General features: G+C 59.5%; 1 long non-coding RNA gene across 4 annotated transcripts in view; it reads left to right on the top strand.

Annotated features, from left to right (window-relative positions):
- LOC136792467 (uncharacterized) overlaps positions 1 to 19,690 on the top strand; it is a 56,283-nt gene extending 36,593 nt beyond the window's left edge. For 3 of the 4 annotated variants that reach the window (XR_010836286.1, XR_010836287.1, XR_010836285.1), the window contains one exon: positions 1,144 to 18,193. This is a non-coding gene — a long non-coding RNA (uncharacterized lncRNA). Of the gene's footprint in view, positions 1 to 1,143; positions 18,194 to 18,702 lie in introns of those variants that run through there. The other variant, XR_010836288.1, reaches the window with a different exon arrangement.
- Positions 19,691 to 27,566: the final 7,876 nt, after the last annotated feature.

Here is a 27,566-nt window from a genome sequence, read left to right on the forward strand (position 1 = left end):
CAGTCTCTCCTGTGCTTTAAATGTATTTGTATCAATAGACTATTCTTGAGAGCAGTTTTAGGTTTACAGAAAATTGAGCAGAAAGTACAAGGAGTTCCCACAAACCCCCTTTTCTCCCGTGCAGTTTCCCATCATGAACATCTTACTCTGGTGCAGGACGCTGTTACAGCTGATGAGCCAATATCCATAGATCGTTAGCTAAAGTCTACAGTCTACCTCTTGGCGCTGTACATCCTGTGGGTTTGGACACATGTATGATGAGCTGTATCCACCACTATGGTGTCACACAGAGGAGTTTCGCTGCCCTAAACATCCCCTGTGTTCTACCTGGACATCCCTCCCTCCGCCCTAATCCCTGGCAACCCCTGACCTTTTTTTTGGGTACTGTCTCCATAGTTTTGCCTTTTCCAGAATATCATGTAGTTGGAATCAGCCTGTAGCCTTTTCAGATGGCTTCTTTTGCTAGTAATACGCATTTAAGATTCCTCCATTTCTCTTCGGGGCTGAATAATACTCCACTGTTCCTGTGCCTCTTTCTCCAGCAAAATGAGGCTTGGTGACGAGCCGGTTGGCTCGAATCTGGCCAGCCACGCCCAAGGTCGGCCCTTCTCCGTCTCGCTCGCCGCGCTCACTCCCCTGCGGACTCACAGCCCCTGGGATGGAAGCCCTGGGGCAGGTTCCCTCTTGGTGGCTGCCCCCCACCCCGTTTTGTTTGGGTGTTTGGGCAGAAATATTTTGCCTCTGTCTTTCTGCTGCCCGAGGGTCCTCCAGCCCCATGGCCACTGGCTGAGAGTCCTTGGGTGGGGGAGGAGTCTACCTCACCTGTCTGTGATGGGGGAGAAGTATCCTCTGATGCTCAGGCCCCAGGATGCAAGGAGGATCCACAAAGTGTGCTCCCAGGGCCCTGGGAAATCAGATCTGTCCCTGTGCCCCCGCCTCTTTTTTATACACATTTAAAAAAGCAAACATTAACTCCTCCCCCCAGACTTGCCACGGGCTCCTTCTTCCTCTGCTACGTTTTCAATTACACCCTCATCGCATTCTCATTACGGTGGAGAGCTCGTCTTCATTAAATGCAAAACTAACTTTCCACCACAAAGAGGCCTGGGTGAAGAGGGTAATGATTGAATTTCTTCCTTTCAGAGAATTGCATATCTTATCCTGGGGGCAACGTCTATAAACGCGAAGTGCCGAGTGAGACTCCATTTCCATGGCTTTGTGGAGCGAGGAAGCCACCTCCAGGGCCTGTTGGGACGCACCTGCGTCCTGGCATCCTGTCTGCAGACGCAGGCCACGCAGGGAACCGCTGGGCCCCTGCTAACTGCGTGGCCTCCAAGAGCCCCTGCCCTCCCATTCGGCTCAGCTTTTGAACAAGAAGCCCAGGCTCCACTGAGGAAGGTGGGGCCCCGTGGGAGGCTCGGCTCTCCTGCAGGAACCACCCGGCTGCTGCCGTCCAGGTCTCAGGGCCCTTCGTAAAGCGCAGAGAGGTTGTGGACACTGGCAAAGCAGCTGAGCTCAGGGCCCTCTGGATGCTGCAGCTCAGGGCACACCTCTGTCCTCGCCTCACCCAAGCCTGGTGGGCCGGCAGGCTCGCCACTGTGGCCTCCCCGCGCGGCCCCCGGTTTCCGCGGCCTCCAGCCAACAGCTCTCCTGTCTCCTTGGCTGTGTTGTGTAATTTCAGGGGCAACGAAGCAGACGTGGTCAGGCCTCCCTCCAGCCTGTCCGAGCCCCACCCCCGCCCCTCGGGGCTGCGTGGGCCTCCCCTTCCAGGACAGCCTCCAGGATTTCCCAGGACTTTTTGCTGATAATGCCGTGTGGGGAAGAAACCCAGGCCTGAGCAGGGTCCTGCATCCCCTCCACACCTCACCCCCAGCCTCTGCACCTGGTTGTGCGGCCCAGACCAACTGCAAGCAGACGGGGCCCCACAGCGGTTCTGCAAGAGGCAGTTTGGGGGGTCTGGCTCTGCGCTGGGAGGTGAGGATGTGAAGATGGGGATTCAACAAATATGGAGATGAGAACGAATGAACATAGGCATGAGGACGCATAAATATGGAAATGGGACTCGTGACTATAGACATGAGGACACCTGACTATGGAGATGAGACTCGTGAATATGGAGATGAGGACATGTGAATATGGAGATGAGTATCATGAAGATAGGATTCACAAATATGGAGATGAGAATGAAGATAGTTATGAGGACGCATAAATATGGAAATGGGACTCCTGACTATGGAGATGTGGACACGTGAGTATGGAGATGAGCTCATGAATATGGAAATGAACCCGTGACTATGGAGATGAGGGCACGTGAGTATAGAGTTGAGACTCGTGAATATGGAGATGCGGACATGTGAATATGGAGGTTAGTATCGTGAAGAAGGGGATTCACAAATATGGAGATGAGAATGAATGAAGATAGACATGAGGACACATAAATATGGAAAAGAGACTTGTGAGTAAGAAGATGAGGACACCTGAGTATGAAGATGAGACTCGTGAATATGGAAATGAACCTCGTGACTGGCGGTGAGGACACCTGACTATGATGAGGACACGTGACTATGGAGATGCGGACACGTGAGTATGGAGATGGCCTCATGAATATGGAAATGACTCGTGACTACGGAGATGAGGACACGTGAGTATGGAGATGAGCTCATGAATATGGAAATGAGCTCGTGACTATGGAGACGAGGACACGTGAGTATGGAGATGAGCTCATGAATATGGAAATGAACTCGTGATGATGGGATGAGGACACGTGAGTATAGAGATGAGACTCGTGAATATGGAGATGAGGACACGTGAGTATGGAGATGAGCTCATGAATATGGAAATGAACTCGTGACTATGGGATGACGACACGTGAGTATAGAGATGAGACTCGTGAATATGGAGATGAGGACATGTGAATATGGAGATTAGTATCGTGAAGAAGGGGATTCACAAATATGGAGATGAGAATGAATGAAGATAGACATGAGGACACATAAATATGGAAAAGAGACTTGTGAGTATGGAGATGAGGACACTGAGTATGAAGATGAGACTCGTGAATATGGAAATGAACCTCGTGACTGGCGGTGAGGACACCTGACTATGATGGGGACACGTGACTATGGAGACGAGGACACGTGAGTATGGAGATGAGCTCATGAATATGGAAATGACACGTGACTATGGAGACGAGGACACGTGAGTATGGAGATGAGCTCATGAATATGGAAATGACACGTGACTATGGAGACGAGGACACGTGAGTATGGAGATGAGCTCATGAATATGGAAATGAACTCGTGACTATGGAGACGAGGACACGTGAGTATGGAGATGAGCTCATGAATATGGAAATGAACTCGTGACGATGGGATGAGGACACGTGAGTATGGAGATGAGACTCATGAATATGGAGATGAGGACATGTGAATATGGAGATTAGTGTCGTGAAGAAGGGGATTCACAAATATGGAGATGAGAATGAATGAAGATAGACATGAGGACACATAAATAGGGAAGAGACTTGTGAGTATGGAGATGAGGACACATGACTATGGAGATGAGGACACCTGAGTATGAAGATGAGACTCGTGACTATGGAAATGGACCTCGTGACTATGGAAATGAGGACACGTGAGTATGGAGATGAGGCTCGTGAATATGGAAATGGGACTCGTGACTATGGAGATGGAGTTGTGAGACTATGGTAATGGGTTCAAGTGAACATGGAGATGAGGATGTGTGTGCACGTTCCCCCCAACCCCAGGTCGCTGGCACATGTGGTCATCCATCCCAGCCCCCTTCTGTGGGGAGGAAACGCCACTTTTCACCTCTTGAGAATGAGGCTGGCCCTACTTGGGGTTTGGGGCGGTGGAGGTGGGGGGGCAGTGCCACCTGCTGGCCACAGTCCTCTGGGCAGTGCCCCACCCCCCAGCACGTCCCCCTCTTCTCTCAGCAGTTGGCACACACTGACCCTGAGAGCAAGATGCCCTCCCCTCGAGGGCGTTCCTTCCGGGGGCTCCTGGCCCTGGGGGAGGGCCGGGGCCTGGGCACGGTCCGTCTGGCAGGAGGACAGTGGGGACGGGCCCCTGATGCCACCCCTCCTGCCAGGACTGTCCTGTGCTCCGGGCGGGGCCGGCGAGGGCCCCGGTGGCGCCGGGCAGAGGGCGTGCAGCCGGCAGTGGGCGTCGCTGGGCAGAGCCCTGAGCTTGCGGGGAGGAGGGCTGCCCGCGCAGAGCAGAGCACTTCTTGACTTCGTGGAAGTGGGGGCTGGCACGCGGAAGACGGGGCGTTTCCACCCGGCGCCTGGGGGCTCCTCGAGCATGGGGGGGGCGAGGACGGGTAGGCACATCCCCAGTCCGCTGAGAGCACCCCAAACGCGGGAGACACATACAGGCGAGGACAGCGGCCGGGGGAGAGGCCGAGGGCTGCCGGAGGGAACCCCTGTGCGGGGCGGGCTCGCCTGGAGTTGGAGTCCCGTCCTTCCGTCCCCGAGGACGAGGCGGGCCGGCTGCAGGCAGAGCCCCTGAGCCGCCCAGGCAGGGGGCATTTGGCTGATGGGGCCCAAAGAGTGTCTGAGGTCTGTCCAGCTGTCCAGCCACAGCATGGGTGTCCTGGCCACAGCCCCCCACTGCGTCTCGCCCTGCTCCTGAGATGGCGTCAGTGCCTGGCTCGTGGACATGAGAGGTCATTGCCAAGGCCCACGTGTCCCCACGAGGCTCTGCCTTCCTTTCGGCCGAGAAGGGTTTAAATCCTCAGGGAGAGGTTGGCCCGCCTGCCCGATTCCCCACGAGCCGCGGTCCGCGGTTCATCCCATACGGAGCCCACGTGCCGGGCTCTGCTCGCCCAGATGCCAGTGTTCGAGATGTGACCTTGGCCTGGGGACAGCCACCACCATAAATAAGTGTGGAACGGAGGAGCCAAAAATGCCTGGGAGGGAGGAGGGGCCGGAGGAGGCAGGGAGCTGGCGCCGCCAGAACAGAGTCCTCTGTGCTCGTCTCTGTGTCTCCGGGTGGAGATGCTGCGTCTGCTGCGAGGGTGCGGCCGAGTCTAAGGCAGCCCGTGAAATACAGGGCACCTGGTCAAGCGGTAGTTCAGAGAAACAACAGGAGGTGGGTGTACGGACATCCCGAGCAGTATTTGGGTATGTTCTACTGGGAAGCATTTCTTGTGTTTCCAATATTTCAGTTGAACTGGGACAGGGTAGCTGGTCTGGAGGGGAGGGGTCCCAGGTTGAAGGTGGGGTCTCCCCTGAGCCTGGCGGTGAGGCCACTGGAGGGGGCGCTGGCCAAGGACCTCAGCGTCTGGTGAGCAGGGTTCCCACAAGTTCACGTCTACCCAGAGCCTCAGAACGTGACCTTGTTCACACAGGCCTTTGCAGAAGTGATTAGTTAAGGATTTTGAGATGAGACCATCCTGCATTAGTCTGGGCTCTAAATCCAGCCTTTATAAGGACAGGAGAGGACAGAGAGACACACAGAGGAAAGTCCACGTGAAGATGGAGCCAGAGACGGGAGGGATGTGGCCACAAGCCCAGGACGCCTGGAGCCCCCCATTTGGATGGAGAGCTGTGGTCGGGGACCGCGAAGTTGGAGGAAGGTTTTCAGCTCAGCCCAGCTGTCGGTGGGTCCCCACCCCCGACCGGGCACAGAGGCTGCGCGGGTGCACGTGTGTGCGTGTGCATGTGAATGTGCACAACAAGTGAGGGGGACCCGGCGGAGGGTGCAGACCCAGGCCCACCCAGAGGCCGCACCAGCCCTGGCCGGCCTGACCTCCCCTTCTGGGTGAGGGCCCCCGAGCCGGGTGGCTTCCCAGCCCTGGTGGCGGCCCCCTGGCCTTGGGCCCGGTGCCCCCTGAGACCACCAGGCCCTCCTCCCAGCCTGGCCAGGGTCCTGGTGGGCACAGCAGCCCCTCCCTGGCAGGGGCCCTAGGCTGACTGCACTCCCTGCCCCGCTGCGACCACCCCTCCTTTGTTCCAGGCAAAGGTCCTTGTGTCTTGACCTGATGCCCTGATGGCATCTCTGCAGACATGATGTCCTCACAAGCGCCGTGTGCGGTGGGGCAGGGGACACATCCGCTCAGCTGCTCCCGGCAGGAGGGAGGGTGGCAGTGGCCGGGGTGGGACCTGCTTCCCAACCGGACACACCAGCCCCCTCCTGGGCCCTCACCGACAGTGCCCGGAGCACCCCTCGGGCTGACGGATGGGTCACAAGTTTCCGGCTGACGGGAGCGTCCACGGCACAAGCTGGTTGTGGAGGGAAACGGCTGGACCGTTTCTGGGGCCAGATTTCCCTTTGCTTCCAAATCACTCCATTTCGGGCCGCCTCCGTCGCGCGAACATCCAAACAGCCCGCGTTGCTCTATCGGAGCGAGGCCTCCCTGTCCCAATGCCTTTAAACATGGCTTTAACGCACACACACACCCGTGTTGGCATGTACACACCCGCGAGCACAGATGCGCGCAGGGACGCACACCCCGTGCCCTGTAAAAGCCTCTCCAGGCTTCCGGAGGGGCACGGAGCAGCCCCTAATTAGCATCGGCTCAAGGGCTGGGGTTGAAGGAAACTCTGACAAGCGTCGGGATGTGAGCGCCCCACTTTGGGTGGTGTCCCCCGCGCAGCTGACTCTCTGCGGAAGACGCGGACGGAAGGCATGTGCTGTGACGGGTTGAGGGAGTGGCTTCGCTGAGACGCGGGCCGAACGGCTGGGCTCTGGGCGGTGGAGTCGCTCAGGCCGTAGGTAGATCGTCTGCGGCCAGCGCGGGGTGCAGGGGCCCCGCGGTTCTCATGAGCGCTAAACAGAGGGGCCAGGAACGCCCCTCCTCAGCTGCCCCAAAGCCCCGCCTCACGTAATAAACACACGCCGATAGCCCGCGTCCTTTCCTGCGGAAACGCCCCAGCACTGGCACCGCTTCAGAGCCGTCCGCCTGCAACCACGCGTTAGGAAAAGCAGGTACATCGCAGCTGCCCGGTGCCCAAAAGTAGGACCCCCCCCGGCCCATCGCCCGGCAGCACCAGGTCCGGCAGCCCCTCTGGGGCTTTGTGTGCACACGTGTGTGTGCGTGTGCCTCCGCCTGCGTGCGAGTTCGTGGAATGCGTGGTGTGCGCGCGCGGGTTTTGCTATTGAAGCGCCTCCTGAAAGACACACCGAGTCGCCTGTCTAGCGGAAGAGAAGGTGGGGTGGGCAGGGAAGAGCTCGCCAGGCTGGCCCGGGGCGGGGCTGTGGAGCCCGACGGGTGTCCTTTTAAGAGATGGGCGCAGAGGGAGGCTTCAGACACACAGACTCAGATGAGGGGGGGGCCACGGCCGCGGGGAGACGGAGGCAGAGATGTGGGGTGGCACCTACAGGCCCAGGGGCCCCAGGGATGGAGGAGGCGCCAGGAGGCGGGAGGGGCACGGGACAGAGTCCACTCAGAGCGCCCAGAGGGACGGACCCCGCCGACAGGGTGACTGTGGAGTCTGTGGCCTCCAGAGCTGTGAGCGATGCATCTGTGCTGGTTTTTTTTGTTTGTTTTTCTGCGGTACGCGGGCCTCTCGCTGCTGCGGCCTCTCCCGTTGCGGAGCGCAGGCTCCGGACGCGCAGGCGCAGCGGCCGTGGCTCACGGGCCCAGCCGCTCCGCGGCACGTGGGATCCTCCCAGACCGGGGCACGAACCCATGTCCCCCGCATCGGCAGGTGGACTCTCAACCGCTGCGCCGCCAGGGAAGCCCTTGTGCTGTTTTAAGCCCCTGGTCTGTGGTACTTGTTACTGCGGCCACAGGAAACTCACAGGTGCTCAGGTGTGCGGGGTACAGCCTGCGCCCCACCTGCGTGCTCGCTGGGCGGCCCCCCGGGGGCTTGGGTGTGGGGCTGGCTCATGTCCCCTAAGGGCTCAGGGGCCCCTGGGCGAGGGGGCCCCTTCTCGCCTCGAGAACCGTCAGCCACCGTGAGCCGCTGGTAAAGCGCTGTGGACGCCGCCTGTGGAAGGCCGTCCTGCTCACCCAGTTCACTCACTGCAGCTGGCGAGGGCGGAGCCCGCAGGACGAGCCCCCGTGTCCCCCTGAAGACACCTGCGCTTGGCCGAGTGCTGACTCCGTGGGGGCCCACCAGTCGTAGGTTCGTTTGCTTGTCTCTTTTCACATTTAAACTGAATTCTGTCGACACCCACACAGTCGCGGTCACAGGAAGCGGACCAGGAAGTTGCGTTCTTTCCTTCCAGTCGACGGTTATGTATCAGCTCCGACCATGTGCCAGCACCGTGCCCCTTGGAGGTACAGGAGTGAATACCAGACCACTTCTTGGCTGTAGAAACAGCCAAAATCAGAGGTTTCTGACCAGGGAGTAGAGAAGACGCTGGAAAGTGACCCAGTGACACAGAGCAGGTAACACCCAAGGACCCCCGACGAGACTGACTTCACCCTGCTCGTGGGACTGTGGCCCCAAGGCGTGGTGAGAGACCCCCCGGCCCCCCTCAGGTCACACAGCAGAGGAGCTGGCAGCGAGCCGGGGCTGGAACCCGCCTCTTGTTCTGAGTCAGGGGGATGCTTTGAGGGCTCAAGCAGACACTCTGGTCCGAGAGAAACTGCGTCCATCATGGCTTTGTGCGATCAACCCGTCCTAATCCTGGGGCCCCGAGGAAACAGGAAACCCGGACGCTGGAGCTGGGAGGGCAGGCGCTGTCCAAGGTGCTGGACAGTGCCTCCCGACTGCCGCCCTCCGCCCGCCGGACCCTTGGCCGTCCCTCCACCCCTGACCGTGGTCTCTCCAGGACCTAACCCGGCAACTACTCCGCTCTGCGGCCGCTGCCCGCACAGCCATCTGCCTCCTCACAGGCTTGCTCACGTGGACAGCAGATTTCATTGCAACGAACTCCAAGGAATGTGTAAGTTACTTTTTCCCATTGGAGGACGTGTACGCTGGCATTTCACTGCATTTCATGGAACGCGAGGCAAGCGGCCAAAAGCCGAAGGTCGAGCGCTGCTGTACTCCGTTCCTGGCTCTGGGCCACATGGGGGTCCGGGTGAGAGGAAACCCAGGCTTGGCCCCCACCCCCGTGGATCTCACAACCCAGTGGGACAGGCAGACCTCCTATTATTACATGAACGGACGTGTGATTACACCTGTTGTAAGGGCCACAGAGAGGAAACGTGCTGTGTGATGAGGGCATAGACGGGGTGCCCGGCTTGGCCTGGAGGCCGGGAAGCTCTCCCTGAGCAGGCGGTGGCAGAGGAGACCTCCCTGTGAGAAGCCCTCGGTTTTAGCACGCTACCTTTTCCGGCACCGATTAAAGACATTAGGGAGAGAAGGAGTTGGGGAGAAGGGGATCCCTGTGTCCTCCCACCCTTTCTGTAATTTTCAACCTGGCCAGGAACTAGGTAGCTGCCTTTGGGCTCTGCATCTAGGCCATTGCCTCTGGCACCTCCGTGAAGACCAGGTCTTACCTTGTCCTGGGGAGGGCGCCTCGGCACCTGCCTCGGGCACGCGTGTTCCCGAGCCGGGGGTCACTTCCCTCCCGACTGCCCCTTCCCGCACCCAAAGCCCGCCACGGTCTGCTTCAGCCTCAGCTGTCCTCAGCTCACAGCTCAGGGGACAATATTAGCAGCCGTGTGTTGGTAGCGGGTCCTTCAGCCCAGAAGGAGGGGCTCTCACCCTCAAGCAGACCTTCCTGCCTGTTGTCTCATTTGATTTTTCCTCGTCTTCTCAAGATGTAGGCTGCGCAGGAACCATCAACCCCATTTCACAGATGAAGAAACTGAGTCCTGGGGAGGTCCCAGTGCCTTTGAACAGGGTTGGGACCAGACCAGTGTCCTCTGCTCCTAAGCCACCCACCCACTGTCTCTCTGCCGTCTCTGTGTGTGTGCACGTGCGTTTGTATATGTGCCCGTACATATGCACGCAGGTGGTGTGCGTCTGTGTGTGTGAGCATACGTGACTGTGTGTGTGTGTGAGGGGAGGGGGCTCTAGCCACCTGGCACTGCTAAGATGCTGAGTAAGACCTCCTACCTGGCGTTATGGCTGAAAGCGTCACCCTTAAACTCTTAGACATCTGTCTGGGGAGTCTTGCTTGGAGAATTCATGATAACGTGTGAAACCAGAGCAGATCATTTGCTTCTCACTCCAGGTTCTGTCAGCACTGTGGGACAGTCAGGGCCGGTGCCTCAGGCCCCCTTGGCAGCACCCTGGCGCCTTAGGACGGAGGTCACACCCCAGAGCCCCCGAGGGCGGGCGGGGAGCTGGGTCTGCCTCTGCCTGGGCGCTCAGCTCGCATTTACTGCGGGAGAAACACGGTCCCATCTACTCTCGTGGTGGCTACTTTGTGTACATAGAATGCTCCCGAAACCGCAAATCCTGGGAAATGTCACAGCTGGTTTAGGTCCAAGCGGAGCAGAAGCTGTCAGCGCCACCCCTGCCCTGGGCCGCCCCCTCACAGGCTGCAGCTGAGCCCACCTGCCTCCTCTGTCTCCCTCCGGTCGGGCCCTTTCTCCGCAGCCACGGGCAGCCAGGAGCAGCCGCTGTGCGCACGCGTGTCTGTGCGCTTACACGTGTACATCTGTCTCTGGGGGACCCAAACCGAGAGGCAGGTCCCAGGCGTCAATTCCGGGCAGTCACAGGCCTGGATTCCTGCCAGGAGCGGAATGCAGGGACCCAGAGACCCCGGCCCCACTTCACGGCCCGCTGATGCTCTTGCGATGACAGAGCTTCTGGCAGCAACGCAGGCGTGTGGGTTCAGTGCTACCTGCTGCATTCCGTTCCCATTCTGCTTCCCAAAGACACACTCAATGCCTCTTGGGTGCTAACGCCTCATTTGTGTGACTTTTGTTCAGAGGCAGTTTTACGTTCCAAAGTCTCATTATTCCAGTGTGAGAGTTCCGGCCATCCTAAACAAAAATATCTCAGGCGTGATCAGGACACCTTGCTTTAACTGCTAAAAATGACAGAAAGAGAAGAGAAAAATTCCATTGGAAAGGGATGCGGAAATTCACCTAGAAATTGCCAACTCAGTAATTACATTAAAATTCTTAAATCCACCTCTCTCTCAATCACTTTTCTTAAAGACTATCTTTTAGAGCAGTTTTAGGTTCACAGGTAATTACTTTTTTAAAGGATCTTTGACAGATGGGTGACAGGCTTTCTGAGGTCAAGGGTATCTTGGGTAAAACAAGACAGAAAGAAAAAAAACCTTGGCACAGCCCATTTGCATGCAGGGGGAAGCAGAGACTGGGGACGATTATTCTGAGAGTTTGTGAGACACCCCCCCCCCGCAATGCCCCAGTCTGATGGAAGCTTGTAGCTTCCTGGCCACTCAGATCGCACAGCGTGGCGTCCGCAGGCGTGTCTCGGGCCCCCCTATGCTCTGCCTGATCCTGGCCTCGCTGCCCTCGCCTGCACGCAGAGGGCACCTGCCTGGGGGCTCTCAGCTCCATCTTGAGCCTGGCTCCCCTGGGGAAGGGCCACTTCAGAGAAGGCAGGTCTCCTCCCGACCAGCAAGGCCCCAAGGGGAAGGGAAGAGCGGGACGGGAGCCGGAGTCAGAGCCGGGGTTCGAATTCTGGGGCGGCAGGCTGGCAGCAGCCCCCTCACCCGACCTCCAGCCTCAGTCCTGCTGTCTGGGGAATGGGCCACCAGGCTACCTACACAGCGCTGAGGGCCCGCTGAGCCAGTGCCCGGGGGGGGGGGGGTGGTAAACACTCTAGGGGTGGGACAATCGTTGCTCATGGCCACAAAAGCCCACCAGACCCCCCTAGAGCCCCCAAGACTCCCATCCCCTCTGGCCCCACCCCTGCTATCTCACCTCTGCACCGTCACTGCACTGGGAACCCACTTACCGGCCTGTGCTCTCCCTTGATGAGGTCCACATGGCCTCCAGGCCGTCCTGGGCCTGGTCTGCTGTGTCCACGGCCTTTGTGCCATCCTCACACTGGCCCTCTCCCCACCCCCACCTGGCCCAGACCTCCCCCCGGCAAGGTTGTTGCTGCCACGGCCCCAGGGCAGGACCATTCTCCACGGGAGGGCCGGGAGCAGAGCCCCTGAAGGGGAGGCTGAGGCCCCCAGGCAGCTCCCTGGCTTCCGCTGTGTTCGGGCCCCGCTCGGAAGGAACTCACTCAGGGAGATCAGGGCTGGGCTACAGGGCACGACGGCAGAGGCCCAGGAGCAGGACCTCTGAAATCAAGAGATGGAGGATAGGCCTTGGGGATGCCAGCAGCTGGCCTGGTTCCCCAAGGGTGTCTGAGCCCTAAGCAATTCCTTCAGAATCTCGGGCTCCGTGGGGTTGAAGACTTGGGCCACAACATCTCTCTTTAGCTCTTTGCTCTGAAATTTATAAAACACTTATATTCGAGGCCTCTGTGGGTCTTCCTTCAGCTGTGGGGTTAGGGGTGTAATTATTTTTATTCAACATTGTACTAGAAGTTCTAGCCAGTGCAATAATGTATGAAAAAGAAATAAAAGGCATACAAATTGGAAAGGAAGAAATAAAACTGTCCCTATTTGTAGATGACAAAATTGTCTATGTAGAAAATTCCAAGGAACCCAAAAAAGAAAAAAAAAAACCTCTAGAACTAATAAGTGAGTCTAGCATGGTCACAGGATAAAAGATAAGCATATAAAACCATTTGTGTATCTACATAATATCAAAGAACACGTGGACACCAAAATCAAACATAAAGTACCACTTACAATTGCTGAAAAAAAATGAAATACTAAGTGTAAATACAATGAAACATGTGCAGGACTTGTGTGCTAAAAACTATAAAATGCTGATGAAAGCAATCAGAGGAGATGTAAATAAATGGATAGACAAGCTATGTTCATGGATTGTAAGATTCATCTTTACTTTACATAGTAAAGATATCAATTCTTCCCAAATTCATATGTGACTTTAAAAATGAAATTCCAGGGAATTCCCTGGTGGTCCAGTGGTTAAGACTCAGTGCTTCCACTGCAGGGGGCACAGCTTCGATCCCTGGTCGGGGAACTAATATCCTGCATGCTGCATGGTGTGGCCAAAAAAAAAAAGGAATAAAAATGCAATTCCTACCAAGATCACAGCAAGGTTTTTGTAGACATGGACAAGCTTACTCTCAAATCCATACAAATAAGCACAGGCCCTAGAATGGCTAAACCAACCTTGAAAAGGATGGAAAAATAGCAGGAATTCAGCAGCTACACAGCTACAGTGATGGAGACAGAGGAGCGACAGATGAACAGAGCAAGGGAGCAAAGCCCAGAGCCCAGAAACAGACCCAGACAAACATGCCCACGCGATCTTTTACAAGATGCAAAAGCAATTTGTAGAGGAAGGAGCCTTTCCAACAAATGTTGCCGGAGCATTTGGGCCTTGACGGTGTATTTCCATCCCCATGGCGGCCTGTGGGGGTCGAGGCTGCCCTGCTCTTCCCATTTCAGGGACGAGGGCCTGGGGCTTCGCACCGTCACCCGGAAAACTGTCCCGATGCCTCCGCCACCTCCGCTGAGGAGCCCCCGAGCCTGGACAGGCAGGACCTCTGTTTTCTCTTCAGCTGAGACATTAACATTTATTGTTACCAAGAATTCACAGTTTGGTTTTTCAGGACAAGGGAGGACCAGTTAGAAAGAGGGAGGGTCTTTCAGGAGCGAGCAGGGGGGCCCACTCCCCATCGGCTGCCGTCTCCCTGTACGGATTGTGCATTGAGTAAGAGTCTGGTCTCCCCTCACGACATACACAGAGATTAGTTCTAGAAGGTTGCTGATCTCAATGAAAAAAGCAAAACGATAAGGCTTCTAAAATAAAATGTAGAAGAATATCTTCATGGCCTTCAGGTGGTAAGAGATTTCTCAGGACACAAAAGGAGGGGAAAGGTTGAAAACTTTACACTTAGGAAGGTCTGTTCGGGACTTCCCTGGTGGTCCAGTGGTTGGGATTTCCGCCTTCCGGTGTAGGGGGTGCGGGTTCAAGCCCTGGTCAGGGAGCAAAGATCCCACATTCCTCGAGGCCAAAAAATCAAAACATAAAACAGAAGCAATATTGTAACAATTGAATAAAGACTTTAAAAATGGTCCACATCAAAAAAAAAAACCTTTTAAAAAAAAGAAGGTCTGTCCACCAAGAGGGTGAAAGGCAAACCACAGAGGTGAAGAAATTTGCAACACAAATCCGACAGAGGACTTATGTGCAGCATCTACAAGCCCGGAGGAGCCAGGGCGCCCACCGGAGAAACGGGCAAAACGTGTGACGTCAGGGAAGAGGCAACGGACGCGGGGATATGCGCTGAGCACCGCTGCTCGTCTGGAAGCACAGGTTAGAAGCGTGGTGAGGCGCCCCCACACCCTTGCTGTGGCCAAGGGCAGCCGGGGCCCGGTGTGCGCGGTGGGCCCACCCACGCTGTGTACGCCCACCACGTCCGTGAAGCCCCCAGGCGGGAGGAAGAGGAACAGGAGGAGACCCCCCCCCACGCCCAGACATGCGGCAGCGATAAGTTACTGTGTGGGCTGCTGAGTTTGGGGGGGACTTATCGCCCAGCAGTAGCCGACCAGTTGATCTCGGGGAGGAGCTCCAAGTTACGACACATGTAAGCTTGCACATCCTCGGCGGACGTCATGAGCCGAGCCCCCGCCTGCCCCTATGGCGTGAGGGAGGAGTTACGCAGACCCGGGGGCGTCTCAGCCAGAGGCCCCTCCCGTCCAGGGTCAGGCACGGCGGTGGACCTGCCCGTCCGTCTCCCACGTTCTGGTCCCACAGGTGGGGGTGATTCTGGCCGGCAGAGCTGGCCGTGGCCGTGGGCCCTTTGGTCTCTGTGGTGCTGGAGCGTGAGCTGGGCCTGAGCGGGACACACGCAGGATCCGGGGGAGCCTCTCCGGCTGCTCTGAGGGTCGTGGGCAGGGCCGGGGTCACCGGCCGCGGCGGCTCTGTTTCCATGTCCCTACTGGGGTACCAGGGGTGGCCTTTTGGGAGACGGTTTCGCTGGAGGCCCCCTTGGTCCCCTCACTTCTCGGCCACACCGTCCTTGAGGGAGAAGTTTCCGTCGAGCATCGGGACCGACCGTGACCACTGCCCCTCCGCCCCTCCGCCCCTCCGTGGAGACGTGGGGTCTAACAAAGAGGAGGGTGGGGCCCCAAGAGGCAGCTCCCACCGCCCAGGGCAGGGGCGCGCTGGACTAGGGCTGTGTGGCCGCGCTGGCGTCTGACCCCCCGCGGGGTCTTTGAGAGCGTAAGTCAAACACCGTTGCCCTCTGGCCGCAGAGCCAGGAATCCCTATTTCAGAGGGTTTGGGGCCTCGGCCAGCAGCAAGGCACTCAGTGCCCTAGACTCAGGAGCAGGGGTGGGGGGCCAGCCCTCCCCTCCTCCCCGCCAGGCCCCCAGCCCTGCCCACGAAGCCCCCATCTCCCTCCCCCTCCTCCCATTCACGCTCCTGCTTACTAGAAACCTGCTCCCCCAACCCCCTGCCCTGCAGAACAGCTAATTACGTGCTCTGCGGGTTGGGGGCCGCAGAGAGGCTGGGGCTGGTGCCGGCCAAGACGCCCCTCCCTGCCCCCACCTGGGTCTGCGGGCGTCCCTGGCCCGCTTAACCTTCTCAGGAGTGGCGGCTCCGATTGGCCACCGTCCTGCACTTGGAACACCATTAATCACGGTGAATTCATTAGGCATTTCACAGGGGACCTGGGTACCCAATTCGACATCAATTACACTGAAATTAAGCGACAGTGCCCGAGGCCTGGGGACAGAGCTCCGGGACCATGTCCGCCTCCCAGAGCTAACGGCCAGAAGACAGCCACAATGCCTGGTTCCCAGGCAGGCGGGACCGGGCCCCAGAACCCGGGGCCGAGGTTGTCTCGCCTCCCCCTCCAAGGGGGCGGCCAGCTGAGGTCACAGGCAGCAGCAGTGCCTCGTTCGTGTGGGTCTCCAGGGAGAGCCCAGCCCCGCGGGACCTCAGGCCACGGTCACGCCTCGGACATCCTGCCATAGCACGTGGGAGCTGGTTAGAGATGCAGAGCTGGACCTTGGGCATCAGAATCTGCACACGGACACGGGTTCCCGAGGGCTCTCGGGCACACTGAGCCGGAGGGGCCTGGCTCAGAGTGAGAATCCGGACCCGTCTGGGCTCTGCTCGCAGCTGCCCTGGGCCTGCCCTGGCCACAGTGCACGGAGGTGACCGTCCCGCCCGGCCGACAGCCGCTACACGCTTGATAAACACTCGGCAGGGACAGTGACTGAGGTGAGCGCCTGTCTCCACCCGGCCTGTTTGCGCAGCTCTGCCGGCCCCCAAGCCCCAGCGTCCTCCTCGCGGAAGGACCTGCCCGGTTCCCGGGCCTGGTCTCCGAGCCAGTCGTGAGCCGGGCAGCCAGGGAGCAGCCGCGGGGAGGGAGAGGCCCGCAGTCGCGACGGCGTGTATGGTGCTTCTGGGTAATCCTGCAGCAGCTCGGGAAATGGGATTTGCATAATTTGAAATTTAAGGAAAATCTCTAAGTACTTTAATTTTGATAGAAACTGTTCCCACTGCTGACATGTGTCTACACCTATAATTTCAGTTGATGAATTGCTGTAATTTCCCCTCCTTTTCGTGTTCTTTGCAACATTAATTGTCAGTTGCAGGGGAAGGCACTGTAGAAGACAGGGCGGGATAGAGCCGGGGCTGGGCGCCTGCGCGTCTGCGCCAGCGATTATGTGCTCACAGATGCCAGGGAAGCTGGGCTCCCACAAAAATGCGTTGTCGGAGCCCCCTTCCGCCCAGCCTGCAGCCCCAAACCGAGAGGGTGTCAGGAAGTCTGAGCGGCAGCCAAGGTCAACCCCGCATCCCACCTCCAACTTCAAGGTCAGCCCCACATCCCACCTCCAAGTTCAAGGTCAACCTCACTTCCATCTTCAAGGTCAGTCCCACACCCACATCTGCCTTGGCCATAGCTGACTGGCCAGGAGGGGACACCTCACCCAGGCTGAGCCAATGAGAGTCTCTGTCCCGGGATCTGGTTCAGCAGCAGGACCCTGCACGCTTGTGCAGGTGACCTACCGCCGTGTGGGTCCTGTGGGCCGTGTCCACCACAGCCAGGTAAGGCAAGGGTCTGACCCCAGGTGTCTAAGCAGCAAAGAGGGCTGAGGAGACCCCTGGGCCCCAGAGAGGCAGCCTCGTTCTTTCATTAGCCCCCTGTGCTCAGTCAAACAATCTCTCCAGGTCTTTGGTGACTTGAAAAATTCCTGACTTTTGCCTAGGAGGAAGAAACGCATTAGGGAAACTTGCAGGGGGTGTGGAGAAGGATAAAATACACGCCCCACCTGACAGGCTAGTGTGTTACTGGAACTTCCAGATTGTACCCTCTTTCCAGCATTTTTGAGGAAATAAGGACCAGGCCTCACCCATTCAGCTCAAAAGCTCTGCAGGGTTGGGTCCCAAAGTCCGTCCTCCACCCAGGATGCGTCTGGGGGTCCCTCATGGCTACAGATACCTCACCCCGATGACACCTGCCCCTCCTCCACCAAGAGCCCCGCTCCCGCTCCCACTCTGCTAAAACAAAGCCCACTCTCACCCGGGGTGTCACGTGGCGGTACCAAATTCTCCTATTAATTTATTATTCATGATGAAAAATTACTCTAATAACATTTTCCATGCTACTCGTATTCCAGGGACGGGCCATGTAAAGCCCCTTCCTGCAGCCCTGCTCTTGGTGAGAGCCAGTCTATTTTTAACAAAGTATTGAAATTAAAATCTAATCATGAGTTATAGGCCGGGTTTAAGGAGTACGCTTTCGACTTCGGAGTCTGAGTGCCTCCGCCCAGCTGGGGAGGCGGGAGGGGCCTCCCTCCCTACTGTCGGGGAGTCTCTGCGGTTGCGGTTGCGGTTGCAGGACCCCTCTCCTCATGGGGGGCTGGGCCAGGCAGACCCCTCCCCCCTGGGTCCAGTGACCCTCAGAGTTTGGCTCTCAGGTGGTCCCTGGGTCAGGACAGGAGGAAGCTGCTCCCTGGCTGAGACGCGGTGGCCAGGACCGCACCCCTGCCGATCCTCTCGGACCCCGCCCTCCTCCCTCCGACTGCCCTCTCTGTGTGGGGGCTCTTGGCCTCACGCCAACACCCCCTGCGGCCCAAGGTGTGCGCACACAGGCAGCGTCCACCCATCCAGCTTGGGCAACGCCCCCCTCCATCTGGGCTGGACACAGAAGGAGCTGCAAGGCCAGCCTCATGGGAGGGAGCAGATGTGTCAGCCCCAAAGCTGAAGAAGCTGCCAGGGGGAGGGTGCCAAGCCCGCCCCCCCAGTAAAGGGCCAGGGGTCTTCTGGGGGGGGGGCGAGGGGTGGTCTCCTTGGGGGAGGGGGAGGGCCCAGGGGGGGTCTCCTTGGGGAAGGGGGAGGGGCCTGGGGTCTCCTGGGGGGGAGGGGAGGGGCCAGGGGGGTCTCCTTGGGGAAGGGGGAGGGGTCTGGGGTCTCCTGGGGGGGAGGGGGAGGGGCCAGGGGGGTCTCCTTGGGGCAGGGGGAGGGACCAGGGATGCTGGCTGAGGTCTGAGCCCAGCACCTAATAAGAGCAAAAGCCCCTCCAGGCCAGCGAGGGGACCGATGTCCTCAGGGGAGCTCACCCCAAGCCCTGGTGCTGTGCAGAGCCCCTCACAGGTTCAGGACTCCCCCAGCAGCCCCTCAGCTGGTGAGGTTGTAGGCTCTTTTCGTCCTTTTATAGAGGATTGCATTCTTCCTCTTCAACAGCTTCACTGAGATAATAGTTCACCTATAGTGCAGTTCATCCCTTTCAGCGGCCGATCCCGTGGTTTCTAGTATATTCACAGGGTTGTGCACCCATGACCACAGTCGACTTGAGAACACTTTCATCACCCCGATGAGGAAACCTGCACTCTTTATTTAGTGATCGCCCTCCTCCCCCAGCCCTAAGCCAGCCGGTCCGTTCCCTGTCTCCGCGACGTGCCTATTCTGGACGTTTCCCACCAACGAGACCCTGCTGCGTGCGGCGTGCGTCTGGCTTCCTGAAAGCAGCGTCGTGTTTTCCAGGCTCATTCACGCTGTAGCCGTGTCAGTGCTTCGTCCTTTTTACAGCTGAATCATGTTCCACCGCGTGAACGGACCACATCTTGCTTATCCTTCATCCGTTAATGGACCTCTGGGTTGTTTCCATTGGGGTTATTGGGAGTAAGGCTGCTATGAATGCACGCCTACAAGTTTCCGTGTGGACATGTGTTGTCATTTCTCCTGGGTAGCTACTGGGAATGCCGTTGCTGGAGAAACAAGTCGTGGTGGAGCCCTCCGGCCTCCCTGGGGACCAGCGAGGTGTGGATGGTTGCCGTGGGGCACTGTGGACGCACGGATCCTGAAAGGCAGGTGCGCCAGGCTCTGCGTCCAGTGGCTCAGAGACTCACACGTGTGATGGGGAGATGGTTTCCCTCCAGAAACCCGGCTCTGAATCCACCCCTTGCCCCTCACCTGGACAAGGCAAAGGAGGAGCCCTGAGCGGACCAGCACCGGCGGGCAGGGGTGAGTTTTGAAACACGACTGCTGGGCACCCAGGCCCCCATTCATCCCGTCTGGCAGGTCGATGGCTTCCAGCATCTGCACCAGTTTAACTCCGCCGTGGTGGGACCTGAGACGGCGCCCCGCACCACGGGGGCGCTTTCTGCGTCCCACTAACAGCCTTTGGCCAGCAGGGCCCCTCGGCTCACCCTGGACCCCGGGTCTGATCACAACGGTGTCTTTTATCGCCCCTCTGAGCTCCCTCCCCTGGCCTCCCTCCCCTGTGACCATTTGTTTGGAACCAGTCTCTTTAGAGTAAAGCAGAAAACTGAGAAAACATCATTTGCTGTTACTGCACTGAGCACAGATTTATTTCCGGAAACAAACCTAAGTGTGACTGTGAAGCGAAGGCTGTCATTAAGCTGCCCGTCCCGCCCCAGGCCTCCCGCAGCCTCCTTCCCGGGGCTGCTCGGGGATCGAGGACAGACGGAGGTGGGAGAGCGGCCGCTTCCTCCTCCGGGCTACGGGGTGTGGCACCAAGGACACGCGTGCTCCAGAATGCCCCCCCTACAATCCCTGCGGGACTCTGTGTCCACAGTGGAAAGACTCCCCAACGGCCGGGAGCGGACGTGGCGGAACGCCCTCCCAGTTACCCACAGGCGCTCCGAGGAAGCGCGCGGTTCCCCCCGGTGAGCCCAGCACCTTCTCTGAGGCTCACAGCCGCTGACCTTCATAAACTGTCCTGGGAACCCGCTCGGTCACGTGGCTTTAGAGGGTGGCGTGTCAGGAGCCTTTCTCAGGGAACCACGTCCTCCTAAATTCTCCCTCCTATGCCAGGTTCAGTGAGAAATTATCTTTAATTCTTTTTCCGGAAAAGGAAAAGTTATTTTTAAATTGCACACCCGATTGAATAACAACATGACAGATAACGAGAGGACTCCTTTCTGTTTTTTCATGTTCTCTAAAATGTTTGTTGAATTTCCTTTTTCTTTTTTCGTCCTGCAAAGTGTCCCCTGTTGGGCTTCCCTGGTGGCGCAGGAGTTGAGAGTCCGCCTGCCGATGCAGGGGACGCGGGTTCGTGCCCCGGTCCGGGAGGATCCCACGTGCCGCGGAGCGGCTGGGCCCGTGAGCCGTGGCCGCTGAGCCTGCGCGTCCGGAGCCTGTGCTCCGCAACGGGAGACGCCGCGACAGTGAGAGGCCCGCGTACCGCAAAAAAAAAAAAAAGTCCCCGTTGTGAGGGAGAAGGTGGGGCCTGCGCTGAGGCGGAGGCCGTCGGGTTGGCCCCCCTCCCGCTCCGCCTGCCGTCTCTGCTTTCTCGCTTACCCGTCCACACGATCTAAGGGAAAATCCAGTTTCTTCCTGCAGTTACCTCCACGTCCTGCTCTGCGGAGGAGGCCGCCTCTGCCCCGGGACAGCAGAGGGCAGAGGACCGGGGAACCTCGCTGCTGGCTCTGCCCATGTGTCGGAAAGGGAAGAACCAGGACCTTCGGGCCGAGGTGCCCTGCAGGAGTCCAGGAACGAGGCTGGCCTTGTCGGGACCTCGTACGTTCCGGAAACCAGCTCCGCGCATTACTGAGGACCAGACCCGGCCCAGCGGTCTGATCCTCTGATCACAGCTGAAGCCGCGGCCGATGAGGCCCAGGGAGGAAAGCTAGGAAACGACCAGAGCAGGAAGCCGCCTGGCAGGGTGCCCACCCCCCTCACTGCAAGGACGCCTGCGGGGGCCTGTCAGTCCTCAGTACCTCTCTCTCTGCTGATCTCTCTGTGTCCGGCTCTGCGTCTCTCCCTGGCTCTGGCTCTGGCCCTCCCTACCTCCCCCCTCCCTGGCTCTGGCTGTTCCGGACCCTGTCCTTGGGTTCAGGGCCACCCTCATCCAGGGTGGTCTCCTCTCAAGATCCCTAATTGCATCTGCAAAGACCTTTTACCAAACAGCGTCCGGCTCCCCAGTTCCAGGTGTTCATAGCTTTCCGGGGACGGGGGCTGCCGTTGGACCTGCCGCAGGGACGGCCTTGGGGGTGTTCTCGCAAACCCACGACGGCCCAGAATTCATGCTGCGCTAGCAGAGCGAGAGCTTTGCAGCCGGGAAAAGGAGACACCAAACGCGACCCCGCCGTGAGAGGACACAGCCGGGACACGGGGAGCCGCAGGTGCCTCCAAGGGGACCCCGACTCCGCCGACCCCAGTGGCAGGAAGGCAGGGGGCCCCCCGGGCCCCCCCGAGGGAGTAGCCTTCCCTGCTAGGATGCACCCCCCTTGGGGGCTGCTGGGTTCTCCCCAGAAGAGACCTGTTCTCAGGGCGGGCATTTCAACATAAAATAAGAGACAAAAAAGGGGAAAACCGGGGAATAAAGAAGCCGCAGAGCGAGGACGGGCAGACGGCGGGAGGAAGCCAACGGTGCCGGGAAACCGCGCCCGGCGGCTCCGAGGGTGTCCCGCAAGCCCGAGCGCGGGGGGGCCGGATGGCCCCTCCCGACACCGGCACAGCACCTCCCCCGTCCCTCCAGCCTCCAGCCCTCCCAGCCCAGAGCCCCCTCCCTGCCCCACCCCCGCGCCCCGCCCACCGGCTTCCTGTGAGGTTTGCGACGCCTCCAGGTGGGCTACTCTGCACCGAGGCCGGAGCGGGCGGCGCACGTGCTTCTCCAAAGCGGCTGCCTCCGCCGCAGCGCCCGGGCCACGCACCTCCGCCTCCCCGACGCTGCTAAACTGCCACTGGCTGCTGTCCCCGACGGAAAGGAAGCGGTTAGTCTGATTTAGAACGATACTGACCTTTTCTTCTTGCCCTTTTCACTGTGACTAAATTACAGGGTGCGGCTCCGAAACGGGTGGCCCCGGGTCGGCCCGGCGTCTGCTCGCTCGCTCAGAGTTTAATTAACCAGCAGTCTCGTTGCTGAGGACACAGGAGGGAGTGTGGTGGGGCCCTGAGCCCCTGCCTGCGGTCTCTTGGGGGGGGGGCGTGGTGCAGAGGGGGAAGGGCCAGCTGGGGAGGCGGCTAGAGGGGCTGCACGGCGCCCAGGGCAGCAGAGGCTGGGCCCCGCGCTGGGCTCCCCTTGACGGGGTTGTGAGGGGCGAGAGTTCCTTTCAGCGGGACCACCGAGCCCTCCCACGAGGACCCACAGAGAACGTCCCCCTGGGCCCCCACGGCCGCGGCTCTGCTGTCCTCGCATCAAAGTCATAAGCACGCCCAGGTTTCGGGGGGCAGACCCAAGGCCCCCCGAGGGGTGACACGAGGCCAGCCAGATGGTCGGCAGGTCCAGGCCGGTGGGGAGGCGGATGTGAGTTTAAGGAGAACAGGTGCCGAGAAGCACGGGGACAGACACCCGGTGCGGAGCGGGGAGCAGCCCCTGGGGGCCGGCTGGAACTTTCTGGGGATGAGGGAGGGGTTTCCCCAGGTGGTGCCAGGGAGCTGTGAGGACCTTCTGGGCAGACAGCACGGAGCGGATTCCGCCACGGGGCTGGGGCACTGGGCGTGGAAACGGTCGCCACTGCGTCACAGGTCGCACGGAGGCTGGGCCTTCGGGTAAGAGTTCCTTCAGCCGCTTTGGGGCCTGTGGGTCAGTGACAGCCCCCGTGGAGCGCCTGCTCTGTGGGGCCGTCAGGCCAGAGGGACCGAGGAGGGCCAGGCACTCATCTGGGAGGCCCCAGCTCCCCTTCCAAGCAGAACACAGCTCCTGGGACCCCCGGGGGGGTCTGTGCCAGCTCTGGGCAAAGCTCCCTAAGCCCGTCTCCGCCAGCTCGGCCTGCGGTAACAAACACGCCGCAGATGAGGGCTGGACGGTTCTCCCACCTCCGGGGCTGTAGGTCAGATGTCAGGGTGCCAGGCCGGCCGAGTCCGGGTCCACGGATGGCTGATCTCGCTGGGTCCTGACACGGCGGAGAGAGCCGGGCCCTGGTGCCTCTTCCTGTAGGACGCTAATCCCCTCACGAGGCCTCCACCCTCAGGACCTCATTGCCTCCCAAAGGCGTCCCCTCCCAACACATCCCATTGGGGCTGCAACTTAGGAGTTGGGGGGACTCGTTCTCGGCGCAGCAGCCTCCCCGGGCGGGGGCGTCTGGGGCAGGAGGAAGGTGAGCGAGTGGAGAGTGAACACCGGCCTGCTGGGAGCCCGTTCCTCTCGGGGCGCTAGGGTGGAGCGAGTGCACACGGAGCGTTCACCTGCTGGGTCACCACCAGGCCGTCACTGCGGGAGGGGTGCCCCCGGGGCACCAGCTGAACAGGGGGGCCGGGGGGCGCGGCTCCCTGCCCAGTTCCTGCCTTTGTGTCCGTCGCCTCTGGAGAGCAGCCGGCTCTGCCAAAGCTCCGGGGGACTCGGGAGGGAACAACTTTCCAGTAAGACTGGCCAAGCTGAGTCCTCCGGCGCGAGTCTGGGGGCGCCTCCCCGGGGTCACCAGCGTTGCTCGTGGGGCCCGGCTGCGCGCCGGACGGGCTGTGATAGGAAGGGCGCCCGCGTGCGTGGCCATTCCTCCCGTTAACGCGTGATGACGCGGTAACAGCAACGCCACGTGTGTACAGTAACCACGTGTCCTACGGACGCGACCCGACTATCGCTCCCCTGGTTAGCGTGGGAATCGGTGAATAATAACCCTGCATGTTGGTCCAATCTCATGGTAACACTTTAATTCGCGAAGCAAAAATCACCGCGTGATTAGCCTGCAATCACATGACAGTTACTAATCAATTACTTGTACGGAGTTCGCAGGTGTTTACAGAGCGGCTGTTGCCTGTCCCCAAGGAGTCGCTCTCGGGGTGCCCGGCTGACAGCTACCCTCCGTCCCTCCAGGCACCAGCCTCCTGTCTCTCCCCCACCTGTTAGACTCACACCCGGATCCCACGATCCCAGAAACACGCTTCGTTGCAGGAATGGGAACAACGGTGCCCCATTTCCCCCAGCTGGGTTTCCCTTGGAAGGGGCTGGGGCCACCCCCTCAAGTAGGTGAGGAAACTGAGACCCAGACGGGGCGTGTTCTGGGGGCCCCCACCTTTGCTGCTCTCAGGTGCGGGTGAGGCCAGCGCTGTCAGCACGGGAACTGCCGGGGAGCAGTGAGTGCGCCCGCCAGTGTCCAGGGCTGCAGGGTGCGCTCCGGCTGGGAGCAGGCGTGACTTCCAAGCCACGTCAGTGCTCGTTTCTCCCAGGGCCAGGAAGCTCTGGCTGGGTCCACCCTGGAAGGCCCAGGTGCATCTTTGCAAAAACCATTCTGAGTCCCGGGTGTGGCCCTGGGCGCGGGGACCTTGCAACAGGCCGGGTTTTCCCACCTTGGGAATCAGTGCCTCACTCTTGGCCCCCGAGCATGTGGGGACACGCAGGCAGGACCGTCCCCCCGGGGCGTGGGGAGCCCAGCTCACCTGGGCGATGGCGCCGCCCTGGAAATAAATGCCTCGCCTGCCTCGGTTCCCCTCCTCCGCGTGCAGCCGGTGGGAACGGGGAGAAGGGGGCACTGCTGGCCGCCCCGCAGGAAGAGAAGGTGTTGGTGAAGGCAACCCTTTGCCCACACGGGTCTCCACTGGGAAGACCCCATACCCACTGTGTGGGAGTCTCAGAGCAGGTCGGGCTCTTTGTGAGGTGTGCACACATGCCCGCCTGGAACCACGTCTCCTGGGGACGCAGCCCTGGGCAAGGAGCCCACAGCCGTCTACCAGACGCACCTGGCCTGCTGGGGTCGGCCTGAAGGCCAGTGCGGACACTTCCTGGTGGGCACTGCGTGGGCGCAGCAGCCCGGGCCCCTCCGTGAGGGGGGGGGGCCTCCGTTCCAGCCGCGCCCCTGCGCCCCACAGCCTCAGCTACGCCATCCCTGTGACCCATCACTGAGGTGAGGCAGATGCAGAGTTTCACCTGAGAGACGGAAGCCGCAGCTGCCCTGGACCCCCCTCTTTCCCGTAGCCCTTCCACCGGGTGGACGTCTCCGCCCTGGCTCGGGACGCCGCAGGCGTGGGCTTCCTTCATCAACCCGCTAAGCGGTGTTTGGTGCCTTCTCGTATCAATCAGTCCCCTCCATCGCCCCCAAGAGGAGACCCTTGGCAAAAGGATCTGCCCGGGCGGCATTAGTCCTGCGGCCAGCGCAGTCGGGGGCCTCGGCCATTGTTACCTGGACATCCCCAGAGACGTGAGGTGACGGCGGACTTCAGAAGGACGCTGAGGTGCAGAGACATGCAGCTGGGGCCTGACCTTCAGGTCCTGGAAACGTGCATTTCACAGCTTTGATCCAAAAGATTCCTCTTCTGCCCTCTGGTGAAACAGCCGGGGTTGGAAGGAGGCTCATGGAAAACGGCAGCCACCCCCCCCCAACCCCGTCACGAATCTTCCCCACAAAGAGACCAGGAGCATCTGTCACTTCTCCCCGCCTTCTGGGGAGGGAGGGGGGGCTCAGTAGAGGGGGCCGCAGAGGCCCCCCCCCGCTCCCCGTGAGCCCACAGACGCAGGCCCTGGAAGGGTCAGTGGTCGGGGAGGAACAGGACTCACCTGGTGAGTCCCGTTGACTCACCATCGCCTCCCCGCCCCACCCCCAGCCGGAGCCTCAGGCAGGAGGGACTCGGCTGCACACGGGCCCTCGGGGGCCGCTGGCGGGGGGTGGGGGGACACCCTGGCTGAGCCTGATGTCTCATTCTGGTGTGAGTGGCCTGCAGAAGTGTCCCTTGGATGCCATGACGTTTTAAAATCATTACGTTTGGGGTGGTTTGTTACACAGCAGCCGATGACTGAGACATTTCTAGGGCGAGTGCAGGCCAGTGGCTGGCATGTGGCAGGTGTTCAGTGAATGTTAGCGGCAATTTTCAGTCTTTGTAGCATATTACCATCATCAACGGCACATGTAGAAGTTGGTTTGGCAGATGCGACCGACGTCCAGAGATCCAAGGACCCAAATAGCCGTCTACACGCCAAGGCTCTGAAAAGGAGCCGACGGGTGAATCAGCTCCTCTTTGCCTTTGAGGGTTAGTTTGCTGTGGCTTCGAAGTTTTACACTTTCTTAAAAAACAAAATCAGGATAAAGTGTCTTATTTTGGATTATCACAGGGTGCATGTTGTTGTTTTTCCTTCTTGTCCGTAATTTCTTTGTCTTGAAATGTGAAAGCAAAACTGCTTCCGGCCTTATTTGGCCTTCCAGTTCCTCTGACTTAAAACTGCCGACTTTGCTTTTGCTCGTGGTGCAAACAGGTAACGCAGTGGCTTTAATTTTGGTTTGAGACGGGTGTCCTCGCACGCCAGCCACAACCCCACACACGGGCAAACCATCCCAAGACGTCGCCTCTGCATCCTGCTAGAAACCATGTGGCTGGTTTCGGGGCCTCCCGCGCAGGAAACCAGGGGTCTGAGTCACACGCAGGTGGAGTCGTTTGGGACCCTAAGACACGCCCCAGTTCAGGTGGCGACTGCACACCACCAAGCCCCGCGCTCAGCTAGGACCTGGGGCTGCCGGGGTCTCTCCACTGGGAGGTCGCCCTGGAAGCAGGACAGCCGTGCGCCTCAGCCACACCAGGGCTGGACCCTCTCGGCGCTTTCCAAGAGGGCTGTCTTGGAGTTGGCCTTGGGGGGGGCCCTTCCTGAGCGCCCCTGAAACCCCACTGCCCCGTGCTGTCCGAGGATCTCAGGCCCCCGTCCCTGGGCCCCCGGTGGAAGTGGCTCCCTGGGCAGCCAGGCAGAGCTGGCCCATCGCCCTAGATCTTGCAGACCTGCCCCCCGGGGGCACCCGTATGCCCGGCCCCTCCGTAGCCTGTCCTCCTGCCTCCTAGGAGGCTGAGGGGTTATCTGGTGGTCTCTGCTCTCAGATCCTCTTGCAAAGGAAAAAATCGGCTGCCGGGGAGCCTCGTGGCAGCCCGGGGAGGGTGTGTGGCCGAGAGGGGATCAGCAGGCAACGCTATTATCATTACGCTGCTAATTAATTCCCAGCTCGTTACATTTCCGGTGGCTAATTTGTACTCGGGCTGATTTGATTAAACTCATCTCTATGCTAATAAATGTGTTTTCCATTTGTTTTAGTGGCTGAAGGGAAAGAGTTCGATGTTTACATCATTTTGACGTTCATCAGAGAAATTGCGGCACCTGAATTAATACGTCTCTGGCTTGTAAGTTTGTAGAAAGGGTCGCAGGGTCAGGCATCTTGGCGGATCAGGCTGCCCTTCCTCTCAGCGACTCTCAGGCCCAGCCCAGGGGGGTGTCTCCGCCCCATCACAGCCCCGCTGGGCAG

Source organism: Kogia breviceps, chromosome 14 (genome assembly GCF_026419965.1).
Source record: "Kogia breviceps isolate mKogBre1 chromosome 14, mKogBre1 haplotype 1, whole genome shotgun sequence".
Classification (NCBI taxonomy): Eukaryota; Metazoa; Chordata; class Mammalia; order Artiodactyla; family Physeteridae; genus Kogia; species Kogia breviceps.